The sequence below is a fragment of the Gopherus evgoodei genome, chromosome 2 (genome assembly GCF_007399415.2).
Source record: "Gopherus evgoodei ecotype Sinaloan lineage chromosome 2, rGopEvg1_v1.p, whole genome shotgun sequence".
Lineage (NCBI taxonomy): Eukaryota > Metazoa > Chordata > Testudines > Testudinidae > Gopherus > Gopherus evgoodei.
This window is the reverse complement of record NC_044323.1, coordinates 263456224-263468472: the sequence shown is the minus strand read 5'-3', so window position 1 is coordinate 263468472 and position 12249 is coordinate 263456224. Positions and strand designations below refer to the sequence as shown.

The 12249-nt window shown below is 42.5% G+C and overlaps 1 protein-coding gene across 3 annotated transcripts in view; it reads right to left on the bottom strand.

Moving 5' to 3' along the window:
• OXR1 (oxidation resistance 1) overlaps positions 1-12249 on the bottom strand; it is a 488405-nt gene that overhangs the window by 197319 nt on the left and 278837 nt on the right. The window lies entirely within an intron of this gene.

The window sequence follows — 12249 nt, the reverse complement described above, 5'->3', positions numbered from 1 at the left end:
TGCTGGGGGAAAGCTGCTACACTGTAATTTACGGTTTTGTAACAGCCTGGATGAGAATAAAAGACACTAGTACTGTTTTAGTTTCTCATGCAGAAAAATGCCCAGTGAAAGAGAAAGCAGCAGGGAACTCTGAGAGGCAGTAATCAGAGCTAAATGCAAATGCTACAGAGATCTAGTGTGCAAGACAGGGGAGATGCAGCTAGAACAGGAATTGGAAGAAAAGGAAGTGGGGGGGAGATAAAGAAATTATTAAAGCATCATAAGCGTCAAGGAGAGAGGGAGAGGTGTCGCCAGTAACATGGCTGGATCTGCAGTAAGATTGGGAACTACAAGAAATGGCCATAGGCCTTTTACTGGGAAGGGCCTCCCCCACCCCTTTGGGACAGCTGAGCTAATAAATAAATAAAATAAAGACGCAGGAGCAAATAATGTCACCCAAACAAACAAAACAAAAAACCAACTAAGTGGCACAGCGCTCCCTGGAAATTACCAGTCAGGGCAACTTCCCAGATTACCCACCCCTAGAACTGGCCATGGGCATTACCTCAATCTGAAGCAGCAGTTTGCAGCAAATACTGAAACAGACGTTCTGAAGAGGAGTGAGGGAAAGAGTGGAAGGTGGAAGTGTACCTGGAATATCTGAGGCACTAAAAAAACAAATATATTAGCTACTATGGTTTTCTCTTCTCTGCCAAAAAGGTGGGTTTTTATACAGCAAGATAACTATCAGACTATCATGCATTGGTTATCTACTGTAAAATCCTAGTGGATACAAGCACCTGCCATGTTTACTGGGAAGGAGCTTGATGAACCCAGTACTACACTTCCTGCCTGTAGCTGACCTCTGCAAGTTTGCCTACAGTAAAACTACAGAACCTTGTTGCCACTAGAATTTTACAAGAGGATCTTTAATATGTGTGAGTTTTTAAAGGGGAAAATGGATAAATAATTAGCGTGAGGGAAACAGGGGCAGCAAAGAAAGAAAGGAAAAAGGTACACCTCTACCCCGATATTCATAGATTCATAGACTCTACGACTGGAAGGGACCTTGAGAGGTCATCGAGTCCAGTCCCCTGCCCTCATGGCAGGATCAAATACTGTCTAGACCATCCCTGAAAAACATTTATCTAACCTACTCTTAAATATCTCCAGAGATGGAGATTCCACAACCTCCCTAGGCAATTTATTCCAGTGTTTAACTACCCTGACAGTTAGGAACGTTTTCCTAATGTCCAGCCTAAATCTCCCTTGCTGCAGTTTAAGCCCATTGCTTCTTGTTCTATCATTGGAGGCTAAGGTGTCATAAACAGATAGCTAAGGGTTAATGTCTCTTTCACCTGAAGCACCTGACCAGAGGACCAATCAGGAAACCGGATTTTTTCAACTTTGGGTGGAGGGAATTTTGTGTCTGAGGTCTTTGTTTTCTGTCTGCCTGCTTTCTCTGAGCTTTGGAGAAGTAGTTTCTGCTTTCTAATCTTCTGTTTCTAAGTGTAAGGACAAAGAGATCAGATAGTAAGTTATATGGTTTCTTTTCTTTGGTATTTGCATGAATATAAGTGCTGGAGTGCTTTGATTTGTATTCTTTTTGAATAAGGATGTTTATTCATATTTCTTTTAAGCAATTAACCCTGTATTTTGTCACCTTAATACAGAGAGACCATTTGTATGTATTTTTCTTTCTTTTTTATATAAAGCTTTCTTTTAAGACCTGTTGGAGTTTTTCTTTACTTCAGGGAAATTGAGTCTGTACTCACCAGGGAACTGGTGGGAGAAAGAAATCAGGGGGAGATCTGTGTGTGTTGGATTTGCTAGCCTGATTTTGCATTCCCTCTGGGTGAAGAGGAAAGTGCTTTTGTTTCCAGGATTGGGAACGGAGAGGGAGAGTCACTCTGTTTGGATTCACAGAGCTTGTGTCTGTGTATCTCTCCAGGAGCACCTGGAGGGGGGAAGGGAAAAAGGATTATTTCCCTTTGTTGTGAGACTCAAGGGATTTGGGTCTTGGGGTCCCCAGGGAAGGTTTTTCAGGGGGACCAGAGTGCCCCAAAACACTCTAATTTTTTGGGTGGTGGCAGCAAGTACCAGGTCCAAGCTGGTAACTAAGCTTGGAGGTTTTCATGCTAACCCCCATATTTTGGACGCTAAGGTCCAAATCTGGGACTAAGGTTTGACATAAGGTGAACAAGTTTTCTCCCTCCTCCTGATGACACCCTTGTAGATACCTGAAAACTGCTATCATGTCCCCTCTCAGTCTTCTCTTTTCCAAACTAAATAAACCCAATTCTTTCAGCCTTCCTTCATAGTTCATGTTCTCAAGACCTTTAATCATTCTTGTTGCTCTTCTCTGGACCCTCTCCAATTTCTCCACATCTTTCTTGAAATGCAGTGCCCAGAACTGGACACAATACTCCAGTTGAGGCCTAACCAGCGCAGAGTAAAGCGGAAGAATGACTTCTCGTGTCTTGTTTACAACACACCTGTTAATGCATCCCAGAATCACGTTTGCTTTTTTTGCAACAGTATCACACTGTTGACTCATATTTAGCTTGTGGTCCACTATGACCCCTAGATTTCTTTCTGCCACACTCCCTCCTAGACAGTCTCTTCCCATTCTGTATGTGTGAAACTGATTGTTCCTTCCTAAGTGGAGCACTTTGCATTTGTCTTTATTGAACTTCATCCGGTTTACCTCAGACCATTTCTCCAATTTGTCCAGATCATTTTGAATTTTGACCCTGTCCTCCAAAGCAGTTGCAATCCCTCCCAGTTTGGTATCGTCCGCAAACTTAATAAGCGTACTTTCTATGCCAACATCTAAGTCGTTGATGAAGATATTGAACAGAGCCGGTCCTAAAACAGACCCCTGTGGAACCCCACTTGTTATACCTTTCCAGCAGGATTGGGAGCCATTAACAACTACTCTCTGAGTACGGTTATCCAGCCAGTTATGCACCCACCTTATAGTAGCCCCATCTAAATTGTATTTGCCTAGTTTATCGATAAGGATATCACGCGAGACAGTATCAAATGCCTTACTAAAGTCTAGGTATACCACATCCACTGCTTCTCCCTTATCCACAAGACTCGTTATCCTATCAAAGAAAGCTATCAGATTGGTTTGACACGATTTGTTCTTTACAAATCCATGCTGGCTATTCCCTATCACCTTACCACCTTCCAAGTGTTTGCAGATGATTTCTTTAATTACTTGGCCATTATCTTCCCTGGCACAGAAGTTAAACTAACTGGTCTGTAGTTTCTTGAGTTGTTTTTATTTCCCTTTTTATAGATGTGCACTATATTTGCCCTTTTCCAGTCTTCTGGAATCTCTCCCATCTCCCATGATTTTCCAAAGATAATTGCTAGAGGCTCAGATACCTCCTCTATTATCTCCTTGAGTATTCTAGGATGCATTTCATCAGGCCCTGGTGACTTGCAGGCATCTAACTTTTCTAAGTGATTTTTAACTTGCTCTTTTTTTATAACGCGACCCGATAGAACATGAATTTGGATATAATGTGGCAAAGTAGCGCTCCGGGGGGGAGGGGGCTGCACGCTCCGGCAGATCAAATCAAGTTCGATATAATGTGGTTTCACCTATAACGCAGTCAGATTTTTTTGGCTCCCGAGGACAGCGTTATATCAAGGTAGAGATGTGTATCAAAATCCAGATAAGAGTGGAGCACAGAAAGTAAACAGGGAAAGGAGGAAGGAAAATCGGGATATAGTAGCTCTCCCTATATTTTATAGAAGGGCTTCTCCATTCTGTTTTTTGATGTGAGATTTGATAGTCATTATGTGGTTTACAATAAAAAACCAAACCAAACCCAACCCGAAATACTAATTTCCCCAACCTTTTCCCAGGGGAAGAACATCCTCTCCCACAAGCCTGTCCACTTTTGACTCTATGCCACCCTCATGATCTGAAAAATTAAAAATTGGAAAAGCTTTAGATATCATTTCAGGCATCTCCAGTTGAATCCATTTAGAAGTTTGCACATCAATGATCTTGTTTCCCCTGATGACAGGATACAGACTGTGAAGTTTTATCTAGTTGGGCACTTCAAGGTTAGATACAATCAGGGTTGGCTCCAGGGGTTTTGCCAACCCAAGCAGCCAAAATAAATAAATAAATAAATAAAAATTAAAACAACCCGTAATCGCGATCTGTGGCAATTCAGCGGGAGGTCCTTCGCTCCGAGCAGGAGTGAGGGACCCTCCGCCGAATACCTGAAAGTGCCGCCCACTCCGGAATGGCCGCCCCAAGCACCTGCTTGCTAAGCTGGTGCCTGAAGCTGGCCCTGGATACAATCATTTGATTTATTTTAACATTCTTATAATCTGATGTTGAAAATACTCTGCATTCAAGTTGTCTAGATTTTCTGTAAAATCTACCACTCAATTGCTACCCCTTCTATCCCCTCCCACCCCCGAAATTAGCCACTATGGGCCTGATCCTGCAAACATTTGCTCTTGTTTGTAGCATACACTATTACAGGGGTCCCCACTTAAGCCAATGGGACTAAGCATGACTGTACACACAAGTATTTGCAGAAACAGGAAGTAGAACCTAGAAAACCACAATGTTTTTGTACTCTCTGTCAGTTGGGTCTACAGCTGCAGTTGTTCACTGAATACACTCCTGAAGCTAAAGAACACAATCAGAAATGCTTTGGCATGCTAAGGCTCTATAGACGTTAAACCTGTAACACAAAAGGAACCACTCAGTCAGATCATGACACTCTTACTCATATCAAATAGTCCAGTGGCTCTCAACCTTTCCAGGCTACTGTACCCCTTTCAGGAGTCTGATTTGTCTTGCTTACCCCAAGTTTCACCTCACTGAATAACTACTTGCTTACAAAGTCAGACATAAAAATACAAAGTGTCACAGCACACTCTTCCTGAAAAAATGCTTACTTTGTTTTTACTGTATAGTTATAAAATAAATCAACTGGAATATAAATATTGTACTTATATTTCAGTGTATAGTATATAGAGCAGTATAAATAAGTCATCTGTATGAAATTTTAGTTTGTGCTGACTTTGCTAGTGCTTTCTATGTAGCCTGTTGTAAAAGTAGGCAAATATTGTATTTAGACTAGTTGATGTACACCCTGGAAGACCTCTGCATACCCCCAGGGGTATGAGTACCCCCATTGAGAACAACTGAAATACCACGCACCATGATAACAATGGTGCCACTTGTGGATTAAGGTACTACTCATTATTAGTAAGACTATCACAGCCTGGCCCATAATAATTTCAATTCCATTCTAAAAACCAGTAACAAAAATCAATGTGTGTTAAATGGAAAAAGCCTAGTTAGAAAAAACTAGGGTTTATTTTTTTACAAACAATGAAATTTTTAAAAAAATTGTATTAAACAGCAACTTTGTACTTGCAGTAGAAAAGCAAATACGAAAACATACCTTCATCATTCCCAGGAAATAATTCAAATCTGGTGTCTATGTTTTTCTTTGGAAGGAGAGATTGAAAATAACCAAGCATAATAGTTTTAAAATGAACATACATCTGCAAGGAGACAATTAATGTGGAATGTCATGTAAACTGACTCCATTAAGTAAGAGGTTCAGTAGACTAGAAGGCAGCAGGGGGCAGCAGTATGCTAGGTATGGGATAGAGATCAGTATTAGACATTCTTGTTTACTGTACCTTATCACTGAGCTAGGTGTATTTCAATCTCATACCAAATATTTACTTGTTCTGGCAAAACAGTTTTAAATCTTTTCAAAGTAAAAAGTGAAAGACAGGCTATTAAAAAAGGAGTCTTTCAAGTAATGAATGCAGTGGAAAAATCTCTGCATTCTGATAACAAACATCTTCTCCCAGTTGAAAAATACATTTTAACATAACATATACACAAAACTGGAGATCTGATGCTCTAGGTAAGATCTGGGTTGTCCAGGGTACAGACTCACTGCCAGTTATGGTGGAAAGTCAAGAGGTTCACATTTGGAGTGCAAATAGACACATAAAAGAAGTTTGGATGCTTAACTGAACCTCTTTAGAGTTTGTTAAATTGGGCTAGAAATCTCAAAAACACAAACCTACCAGTTCTGAAGAGAAACCGGAAATAATTGTGGGAGATAAGGAGAAGAGGGAGCAAAACCTCTCACAACCAAACATTTCAGAACTTTAACAAGGTTCTGAGTAAAGGTTTGAGTAATGGGGCCAGGAATCTTTTTTATATACATTGGTTTACCCATTCCTAACCACTACCCATGCCAAATTCAGACATGTTATAAGTAAATGCAACTACATTGACTTCAGAGTTGCATCCACTCCCAACCTTTTGGAAAGGGTAGATCATTAATTTCCCATGGTAGGAACATATGTTTTAAAGATACATATGTTGCAGTGCAATTGAAATGGGAAAACTGCACACATTATATGGCCAGTGCTCTAACAATGATGCAAGTTATTTTCTGAACTGTAGCAAAATAATTTGTGAGCTGTACCATAGTAAAGCTGCTGAATAAAACAGTGTTACCATATGCAATAGATCTCAAGATTTCATAGTGAATTTAAACATAATTTGGGTCACCTAGTTTGCAAACAATGGAACAGAGTATCAGAGGGTAGCCGTGTTAGTCTGGATCTGTAAAAGCAGCAAAGAATCCTGTGGCACCTTATAGACTAACAGACGTTTTGGAGCATGAGCTTTCGTGGGTGAATACCCACTTCCTCAGATGCATGTAATGGAAATATCCAGGGGCAGGTATATATATGTGTGCTAGCAAGCAAGCTAGAGATAACGAGGTCAATTCAATCAGGGAGGATGAGGCCCTGTTCTAGCAGTTGAGGTGTGAAAACCAAGAGAGGAGAAACTGGTTCTGTAATTGGCAAGCCATTCACAGTCTTTGTTCAATCCTGAGCTGATGGTGTCAAATTTGCAGATGAACTGAAGCTCAGCAGTTTCTCTTTGAAGTCTGGTCCTGAAGTTTTTTTGCTGCAGGATGGCCACCTTAAGGTCTGCTATAGTGTGGCCAGGGAGGTTGAAGTGCTCTCCTACAGGTTTTTGTATATTGCCATTCCTAATGTCTGATTTGTGTCCAGAGTAAAACTCATGATTCACTTACACATTGGAGCTAAGTTGTAGTTAAGTTGTACTTGTAGGTACACAAGTATTCAGTGGAAATTTAATGACTAAGGCTTCAATCCTGCAGAATACTTACTCTAATTAGTAGTCTCCTTGGGCCAGATTTTCACAAGCTTAAATCTATGTAGCTCCAAAGAAGCCAACAGAGCTACACAGATTTACACCAGCTAAGGATCTGACCCAGGGAATTTTGTAACCATTGCTCCACAACATGACAACACAGTAACTGTCCCTCAGCCTCTCCTCGTGAATCATGTGTGATGATTGATTTCAGTGAGACTGTCACATGTATAAACTTACTTGTGCTTAAGTGTTTGCATTAGTCAGGCCTTGATGGACAGAAGGATCTCCACTCCTAAAGTTAAAGTGTAAACAAATACTGACTGCAGAAATTTTTAATTAGTGGCTTATGAAAAAACAATTATAAAATGAGGCCAAAGCAAGTTTGCCACATGAATAAAGGAACAAATCATATTTCCATAAAACCCAAAATTATTCTAATTAGTCTTTAATAAACAGCTGATGCCTTATAAAAACATTCTGCATAGAAATAAATCTCTCTGTATGTAGCAGATTTTTCTGGGGGTAGGCGGATTGTTCTTCTTTGTTACCAATTTTATTTATATAGGCATATCTCATTATTACTTTAAAATATGTCTGACCTTTTACAGTCTACACCTGAAGTCATAATCCTTGCACATGACAGTCATCATCTTTGCAGTGACTATGGAAGATTAGCAGTCCAGATTTGATTTCATTTTTATCAGGGCTAAAGTCGTTGAAACTTAGGCCTGGTCAACACTGGTGGGGGATCGATCTAAGATATGCAACTTCAGCTACGAGAATAGCATAGCTGAAGTTGACGTATCTTAGATCGACTTACTTCGCATCCTCGTGGTGCGAGATCGACAGCTGCCGCTCCCCCGTCGACTCCGCTTCCACCTCTCGCCCTGGAGGAGTTCACGGGGAGCGCATTTGGGGATTGATCAATCACATCTAGACATCGATCCCAGATAGATCAATCCGGCAGGTAGTGCAGACATACCCTCAGAATTTCTGTTCTGCTGAGATTTCCTCTGAGATTCCAAAAAGTTTTCAATCCATTTTGGAATAAAAACTGGCAATATTGAACTTCCCCAATGAAAGCAAAATCTGAAAGCTTTTTGTTTTGCAAAAACCTAATTGTTTTGGTTTGATTTTCCTGAAACAAACTAGAGCAACTGGCTGCCCTGACTCCCAGGGACCCCTCATGCCCTCCCAACTGCTAGAGACTCCCTGGGCTGCCCCAACCCCTCCTGAAGGGTAGGCTGGGGAGTTCCTGTGAATCAGAGGTGTCCTCCACTGCTTAGCAAGGCTCCTAGAAGTCCTGAGAGTCTTGGCTTGAGCTGCAGAGCCCTGCTGGAGAGCTGGGAGACAAACCCTGTTAGAGCTGGGGCTCCCAGTGCTTTTAGGCATCTGGCTCCTTGGAAGGAAGCTTAGAAGCTCTGGCATGGTGGGGTTGCTCTGGAGCTGCAGACCTAGGAAGACCAGGCTCCTCAGCAGCCCACCAGAGAGGTTTCTGATGCCTGTGATTTGATGAAGGGCTATCCAACCTGAACCATTCTTGTGAAACATTTCAGTGGGACAAAAATATTTTGCTGGAAAATTTCCGACAAGCTCTAATTGATGACATAACTTATATGCAGATGGATGGAAACTGGACTGGATCCTAAGGGTGAAGCTCTGCCCCACTGAAGTCATGAATATCAGGGTTGGAAGAGACCTCAGGAGGAGGTCACCTAGTCCAAGCCCCTGCTCAAAGCAGGACCAACCCCAATTAAATCATCCCAGCCAGGACTTTGTCAAGCTGGGCCTTAAAATCCTGTAATGGAGATTCCCCGCCTCCCTAGGTAACCCATTCCAGTGCTTCACCACCCTCCTAGTGAAAAAGTTTTTCCTAATATCCAATCTAGACCTCCCTCACTCCAACTTGAGACCATTGCTCCTTGTTCTGTCATCTGCCACACTGAGAACAGCCTAGCTCCATCCTCTTTGAACCCCACTTCAGGTAGGTGAAGGCTCCTATCAAATCCCCTGTCACCCTTCTCTTCTGCTGACTAAATAAGCCCAGTTCCCTCAGCCTCTCCTCATAAGTCATGTGCCCCAGCCCTCTAATCATTTTTGTTGCCCTTCGCTGGACTCTCTCCAATTTGTCCACATCCTTTCTGTAGTGTATATTTGGGGGTGGGGCACAAAAATAGATGGAATACTCCAGATGTGGCCTCACCAGGGCCAAATAAAGGGGAATAATCACTTACCTCAATCTCCTGGCAATGCTCCTACTAATGCAGCCCAATATGCCATTAGCCTTTTGGCAACAAGGGCACACTGTTGACTCATATCCAGCTTCTCATCCACTGTAATCCCTAGGTTCTTTTCTGCAGAACTGCTGCTTAGCCAGTCGATCCCCAGCCTGTAGTAGTGCATGGGATTCTTCTATCCTAAGTGCAGGACTCTGCATTTGTCGTTGTTGAACCTTAGATTTCTTTTGGCCCAATCCTCCAATTTGTCATCCTCCAGATGACCTCCAAAGGTCATCTGAACCCTATCCCTACCCTCCAGCATATCTCTCTCTCCCCCCAGCTTAGTGTCACCTGCAAACTTGCTGAGGGTGCAATCCATTCCATCATCCAGATCATTAAGATGATGTTGAACAAAACTGACTCTGGGGAACTGTGCTTGATACGTCTGCCAATTATACATCGAGGCATTGATCACCATCTGTTGAGCCTGACGATCTAGTCAGCTTTCTATCCACCTTATAGTCCATTCATCCAATCTATGCTGCTTTAACTTGCTGGCAAGAATACTATGGGAGATTGTATCAAAAGCTTTGCTAAAATCAAGGTATCATGTCCACCGCTTTCCCCATATCCACAGAGCCAGATATCTCATCATAGAAGGCAATCAGGTTGGTCAGGCATGACTTGCCCTTGGTGAATCCATGTTGACTGCTCCTGATCACCTTCCTCTCCTCCAAGTGCTTCAAAATAGATTCCTTGAGGACCTGCTTCATGATTTTTCTGGAGACTGTAGTTCCCCAGATTCTTCTTCTTTCTTTTTAAAAGCTCTGCAATCACATCAGCCAACTCCCTCAGCACCCTCGGATGCATTGGATCTGGCCCCATAGACTTGTGCATGTCCAGCTTTTCTATATAGTCCTTAACCTGTTCTTTCACCACTGAGGGCTGCTCCTTCCCATACTGTGCTGCCCAGTGCAGCAGTTACAGCTGAAATTGTTTCTGAAGACCGAGGCAAAAAAGCATAGAGTATGTCAGCTTTTTCCACATCATCTGCCACTGGGTTTCCTCCCACATTCAGTAAGGGTCCCACACTTCCCTGACCACTTTCTTGTTGCTAACATACCCATAGAAATCCTTCTTGTTATCCTTCACATCCCTTACTAGCTGCAAGTCCAATTGTGCTTTGGCCTTTCTGATTACAACCCTGCATGCTCAAGCAATATTTTTATACTCCTCCCTAATCATCTGTCCAAATTTCCACTTCTTGTAAGCTTCCTTTTTGTGTTTAAGCTTACCGAAGATTTTTCTGTTAAGCCAAGCAGGTCACCTACCATATTTACTATTCTTTCTGCACATCGGGATGGTTTGTTCCTGCCCCCTTAACAAGGCTTCTTTAAAATACAGCATGCTCTCCTGGGCTCCTTCCCCCCTCATATTAGCCTCCCAGGGGATCCTGCCCATCAGTTCCTGAGGGAGTCAAAGTCTGCTTTTCTGAAGTCCAGGGTCCATATTCTGCTGTGCTCCTTTCTTCCTTTTGTCACGATACTGAACTTGACCATCTTATGATCACTGCTGCCCAGATTGCCAGCCACTTCTACTTCCTCTATCAATTCTTCCCTGTTTGTGAGCAGCAGATCAAGAGGAGCACGGCCCCTAGTTGGTTCCTCCAGCACTTGCACCAGGAAGTTGTCCCCAACACTCTCCAAAAACTTCCTGGATTGTCTGTGCACTGCTGTATTGCTCTCCCAGCAGATATCAGGGTGATTGAAATCCCCCATGAGAACCAGGCACCATGATCTGGAAACTTCTGTTAGTTGTCGGAAGAAAGCCTCATCTACCTCATCTTCCTGGTCTGGTAGTCTATAGCAGACGCCCATCACAACCTCATCCTTGTTGCTTTTGCCTCTAAACTTAACCCAAAGACTCAGGCTTTTCTCTAGTTTCATACTGGAGCTCTGAGCAATCATACTGCTTTCTTACATACAGTGCAACTCCTCCACATTTTCTTCCCCACTTGTCATTTCTGACCAGTTTATGCCCATCCATGACAGTGCTCCAGTCATGAGTTACTCCACCACATCTCTGTTATTCTAATCACATCATAGCTCCTAGGCTGTGCCAGGACTTCCAATTCTTCCTGCTTGTTTCCCAGGCTTCTTGTGTTCATATACAGGCACCTAAGATAACGAGCCAATTGCCTGAAGCCAAAGTCAATGGCAGTTTTGCTACTGACATCAATGGGGGCAAAATTTCACTCTAAGAGTTCAGGGGAAAGGAGTGAAATTGACTCCTGTGCAGAGGACCAGGACAAGGTCTGTGTAACACAAGTTGAACTTGAACAACAATTTGAGGGCTTCAGAAGTCCATACATTTTGCGTTGGCCTTGCATGGGGTTATATTGTATCCCAAATGAGCAGCAGATGCAGATAAATCATTGGCATATTCATAAACACAAAACACACACAAACCAATTGACTCTTCAAAACTCATAATTTGTATGTGTGACAATCAGGGTCCAGACACCACTAGGGGAGAACAAAAGGGTTAGGCCCCAAAAATAAGCAGCTGAACCAACTGATTGCATGCTATGTTGTTGTACTATGGAAATATACTGAGTGATAAGCTTTCATAAAAGACTTAATGTTCTGAATTTTGTGGTCATTATAAGATACAGACTGTGGTTATGACTTTATGTATATAGAGAACAGTGCTCACAAACGTCAGCTCCCGCCAGTTGGGAGGTGAGTGATCAGACAGGGACAGGCGTCAACTGAGCCAGGTGTTCACACAAAACCAGACTCCCCCAAGTAATGATTCATGGTAAAACCCAGAAAAAGACAATGATGG